This window comes from Marmota flaviventris, chromosome Y (genome assembly GCF_047511675.1).
Source record: "Marmota flaviventris isolate mMarFla1 chromosome Y, mMarFla1.hap1, whole genome shotgun sequence".
Lineage (NCBI taxonomy): Eukaryota > Metazoa > Chordata > Mammalia > Rodentia > Sciuridae > Marmota > Marmota flaviventris.
The window spans coordinates 4,625,861-4,631,860 of record NC_092519.1 but is presented as its reverse complement, the minus strand read 5'-3'; positions in this window follow the sequence as shown (position 1 = coordinate 4,631,860).

The following is a 6,000-nucleotide window of genomic DNA, read 5'->3' as shown; positions in this document are numbered from 1 at the left end:
TAAGAGTTGCCCTGTGACATAATATATGATCTATTTTTGAGAAGGATCCATGTGCTGCTGAGAAAAAAGTGTAACTGCTTGATGTTGGGTGGTATATTCTATATATGTCAATTAGGTCTAGGTTATTAATAGTGTTATTGAGTTCTATAGTTTCCTTATTCAACTTTTGTTTGGAAGATCTGTCCAGTGGCGAGAGAGGTGTGTTGAAGTCTCCCATGATTATGGTATGGTGGTCTATTAGACTCTTGAACTTGAGAAGAGTTTGTTTGACGAATATAGCTGCACCATTGTTTGGGGCATAAATATTTATGATTTTTATGTCTTGTTGGTGTATGGTTCCCTTAAGCAGTATGTAGTGTCCCTCTTTATCTCTTTTGATTAACTTTGGCTTGAAATCTATTTTATTTGATATGAGTATGGACACTCCTGCTTGTTTCCGAAGTCCATATGAGTGATATGATTTTTCCCAACCTTTCACCTTCAGCCTATGTATGTCCTTTCCTATCAAATGCGTCTCCTGTAGGCAGCATATTGTTGGGTCTTGTTTTGTGATCCATTCTACTAGCCTGTGTCTCTTAATTGGTGAGTTTAAGCCATTAACATTTAGGGTTATTATTGAGATATGGGTTGTTCTTCCAGCCATATTTGTTTATTTCTGTTACTAAACATGGTTTGTTTTCCTCTTTGATTATCCCCCCCCCTTTACTGTCCTACCTCCCACTGTTGGTTTTCATTGTTATTTTCCATTTCCTCTTCCTGTAATGCTTTGGCGAGGATGTTTTGAAGAGATGGTTTTCTAGCTGCGAATTCTTTAAACTTTTGTTTATCGTGGAAGGTTTTAATTTCATCCTCCATCCTGAAGCTTAATTTCGCTGGATACACAATTCTTGGTTGGAACCCATTTTCTTTCAGTGTTTGAAATATGTTATTCCAGGATCTTCTAGCTTTCAGAGTCTGTGTTGACAGATCAGCTGTTATCCTGATTGGCTTACCCCTAAATGTAATCTGCTTCCTTTCTCTTGTAGCTTTTAAAATTCTCTCCTTATTCTGTATGTTGGGCATCTTCATTATAATGTGTCTAGGTGTGGATCTCTTATGATTTTGCACATTCGGCGTCCTGTAGGCTTCTAGGATTTGGGATTCTGTCTCATTCTTCAAGTCTGGGAAGTTTTCTTGTATTATTTCATTGAATAGACTTCTCATTCCTTTGGTTTGGAGCTCTGTACCTTCCTGTATCCCAATGACTCTTAAATTTGGTCTCTTAATGTTATCCCATATTTCTTGGATGTTCTGCTCATGGTTTCTTAACAGTCTTGCTGAGCTGTCTATGTTCTTTTCCAGTTGAAATACTTTGTCTTCATTGTCTGATGTTCTATCTTCTAAGTGTTCTACTCTGCTGGTAGTATTCTCCATTGAGTTTTTAAGTTGGTTTATTGCTTCCTGCATTTCTAGGATTTCTGTTTGTTTGTTTTTTATAACCTCTATCTCCCTGTATAGTTGATCCTTTGCTTCCTGCATTTGTTTGCGTAATTCGTTGTCGAAGTGATCTTTCATTGTCTGATTTTGCTGTTTAATGTCTTCCTTGATACTCCAGATCATCTGAAGCATGTATATCCTGAATTCTTTATCTGACATTCCATCTGCTGCAGCTGTTACCTCTTCTAAAGTTGCGTTGACCTGCATTGCTTGTGGTCCTTTCTTTCCTTGTCTTTTCATACTGCTTGCGTATCTTTCCTGCAGGTGCGGGCGGCGGCTCTGCTCTCTTCTTATTCCAATTGGGGTGTCGTGGCTACCACGCCGGCAGGTCACTGGGCCTGTTCTGGGAGCTGGCGGCGGCTCTGTTCTGCCCCTACTCCAATTGGGGTGACGAGTGTACCACGCCGGCAGGCCACTGGGCCTGATCCGCCGGTCGGTTGCAGGTTTGCCTACCCTGCAGGCGCGGGCAGCGGCTCTACTCTGCCCCTACTGCAAATGGGGTGACGTGTCTGTCGTACCGGCAGGCCACTGGGCCTGTCCCGCTGGTCGGTCGCAGATCTGCCCACCTTTCGGGCACGGGTGGAGGCTCTGCTCTGCCCCTACTCCAATTGGGGTGTCGTGACTACCCCGCCTGCAGGACACTGGGCCTGTTCCTGGCACGGGCGGCGACTCTGCTCTGCCACTACTCCAATTAGGGTGGTGTTTGTACCACGCCGGCAGGCTCCTGGGCCTGATCCGCAGGTCTGTTGTAGGTCTGCCTACCTTGGAGGCGCGGGCGGCGGATCTGCCCTGCCCCTCCTACCACGCCTGCGGACCCCTGGGCCTGATCTACAGGTTGATCCCTGGTCTGCTCACCCTGCGGGCACGGGTGGCGGTTCTGCTCCGCCCCCGATTGGGGTCACGTGACCACCACACCGGCAGGGCCTGATCCGGGCGTGGGAGAAGGATCTGCTCTGCCCCTACTCCAGTTGGGGTGACGTGTGTACCACACTGGCAGGCCACTGGGCCTGACCCGCCAGGCTGTCACAGGTCTGTTTACCTTGCACGCTCATTCGTCACAGCGCGAACCGCGGCTCTGCCCTGCCCCTCCTACCACGCCCATGTACCACTGGGTCGCGGGTCTGCCCACCTTGCGGTTGCGGGTGGCGGCTCCGCTCCGCCCCCTCTCCAATTGGGGTCACGCGGTCACCACGCTGGCAAGCCGCTGGGCCTGCTCCGGGTGCTGGCGGCGGCCCGGCTCCTTCCCTCTGGCTCGACGACAAATTGAGGAGACTCGGGTGACTGTGCCTCACCCCCCCTACCAGGAGACCAACTGCTTATGTCACCACTGGTATTGATGAAGTTCCCTCCTCCGCCGCTTTCTGCAGACATCAGATCTCTGCCATGTTGGTATCCTATGCGAATGGCAGCATTTCGTTCCCCTTGCCGGGCAACCAAAGCACCGGGTGAGTCCTGACCGGCCCTCAGCAGGACCCGGACCGAGAAGCAGTTTCCGCGGGCTCCTAGCCCCGGGCCAGGGAAGTTCCGGGAGCCGGAACTCGGCCACTCCGTGCTCGGTGTAAGCTCCTATAAATGTAAGCTCCAAGAAGCAGTCCCCGCGGGCTCAGTTCCGGGAGCCGTAATTCGGCTGCTTAGTGCTTGTTGTATGCTCTGGTAGGCGCAGGGTCCAAGAAGCAGCCTCCGCGGGCTCAGCAGCCGCTCCACGCTGGGTATTCACTCCGATAAGATCAGCTTCTAAGAAGCACCCAGGCGCTGAGCCCTAGCAATCTGTCTGCAAGCCGCAGGCGAATTGCAGCCTGAAATTACCTGTTCTATGGCTGAATGAGCTGCGGTCAGTCGAAAACAGCGGTGGTGACGTCAGTTTACCAACATGGTGGCTGCTGGCCTCCTCTGTGGTCTGACCGGTGTGGAGAACCGAGATGGACCGCTTCCTTCCCCCGTCTCGAACCCAGAATTCAGCCCTGAGTACGGTGCTTGCGCGGCTGGCAGAAACTGCAGCGCTGTAACCCTGCGTCTCTATCCCAGCGCACGCTGCAGATTCTAGCCTCGGGCCGATTTGCTGAATAAGCAGTGCGACAAACCTCTCGCGTTTGAGTCCCCGTAGCTGATCCTCGTGCGATGGAAATCCTTCCTCCAGGTTCCGGAGCACCCCACTATTGCTGGAAATTCCTAACAAGATATCCTTTAGCCGTCCTGACTTGTCATACTCCCACACAGTGAAGCAGCACACGGGGGCAATGCACTCCCCTCGCCGCCATCTTTAAACTCTTCATTAGCATTTTCATAAGCCAGCAAACATAGTAATTGTTGCCTGGCAGCCTCTCCTACCACGGTTCATTCAATTGTCAATTTTAATCTAGACAAAAATTCTACATAAGGTTCATTGGGTTTTTGTGAAACTTTTGTCCATGAGCCATAATGTTCTCCAGTAGGTCTAATTTTGTCCCAAGCTTCTAAAGCTATTTACTTCAATTGCTCATGAATCTCAGGAGGAATATTAATTTGATGTTGAATGTCATCATGCATACCAGTGCCAGATAACATAGGGTATCCTATGGCACGAATAACAGGGTTTTGACTGTTAACATTTTCTCTAGCCTTAGTGGCACATCCTTCTAAAAACCACATGTGCCATTGAAGATATTCAGGTTCCTGTAGAAGAGCACGGCCCACAATCTTCCAATCCTCAGGAGCAAAATTATTGTAATGAGTAGCAAAAGCATTAAGCAATTCTTTTACATAATGGGATTGAGGTCTGTACATTGTCACTGCCTTTTTTAATCTGCCAATATGATCAATATCAATCCCCTCATACCGAGGTGGCTGTGCCATTCCATTAGCTGGATCAGGCCTGATTATAGGAAAAGCAAAGAAGGGAGTTTTGTCCTCATCGTCAGAAGGTTCTGAGTCCATTTCCTGGACAGCCTTTAAAGAAGCTGCCAAAAAAGGGTTGGTGGCCGGAGGGGCAGAGGGCCTAGTTCCCGATAAAGGCCTGGTTCCCGATAAAGGCCTAGGGTCCATTTTAGCTTCTAATTTATTAAGACGTCCCAGAACTTCCTCCATAACAAGTTTGAATTGCTCCGAAACGGAGCGATCATCAATCGTCGTTTTTACTTTCGTTTTCTTTTCCATATCATTACCAGTTAAATCAGCAGAATTTTGTGAAGAATTATGAGTCAATTGTTGCGTATCTTTTACTACCTCTTCTTTTTCACTAATATCAAGAGGGAGATCTAGAATAGAGGGAGCTAGCTCCTTTTGTAAATTGCCAATCAACCTTTCTTCCTCCATAGCTTTAAACATTGTATATACAATAGACAAGATAGACCAAAACCGAACCGGAATTTTTTCGCCTTGCCTCATGGCCTTTTCAACATTGTGACGGACCCGTTTCCAATTATCCACATCCATAGATCCTTCCTCCGGGAACCAGGGATTCCATTCCCTGACCACCTTAAGACACATCTCTATATCAGAATGGGAAATATTAATACCATAGACAGCAAGTGAATGCCTAAGAATATTTAAAAAAGGAGAAGATGAAGATTGTCCCATCACCCTGTAATATAAAGAAAAAGAACTTACCCTTCCTGTCAATCCAGCAGGGTCCCTGTTCGGGCGCCAATTGTGAACGTCTAGTGCGTTCGCAGTCATCTTCCCCAAAGAACAATTATCCTATTCTAAACCTATGAAAATTATCAGACAAATACCAATTGAAAGAAATTCTACAAAACATCTAACCTGTACCTCTCAAAATTGTTTTTCTATATTGAAAAAAAAGCAATCTCAAACATTCACAGCCAAGATGATCTAAAGAGATGTGAGAACTAGATTTAATATGATATAACTCTGAGTGAGATCCTGGAATAGCAAAAGAATGTTAGTTGTAAAATTAAGTATGCCTGAATGAGGAATGGCCTTTAGTTAATAACAGTGTAGTGATATTGCTCATTAATAATAATAAATGTAGTGAATTAATGTTAGCTGTTAATAATCATGGAACCAGATGTGGGAACTGTGTACTCTGTAAGAAAACTTAATAATAATTGTGATTTTCTGTGAATCTAAAACAGTTCTAAAATTAAAAACATGTATTATGAAAAACTTTTATACTTTCACTTGTACTCTTTTCTACTGTCTTACCTATAATTAGTATATTGAATTAAAATAATTGAATGAACATATATTCAATTTCCAGAATACCTAATTTTTCATATTCAACTCTTCCTTTTTCAGTTAGTGCCTCTTTTTTTCCTCTGTCACCTTTTTACTCTTTATAATCCTTCATTTATCTCCTTGAACATTCTAGTTAGATTTAAGTTAAAAATATTTGATTTATTTGTAATTTCCATTTCTAGGAAAGTGAGTGTATCTGCTAACTTTTTCACATTGCTAAAGTTTTTAATGTTAATTTTTCCCATATGATTGCAAATTGGTTTGCCAATTTATTTAGAGCAGAAAATTTTTTCTTTTATATTTTACTTTTCATGTGCTCAAATCTCCTAGATAAATGAATTTGATATT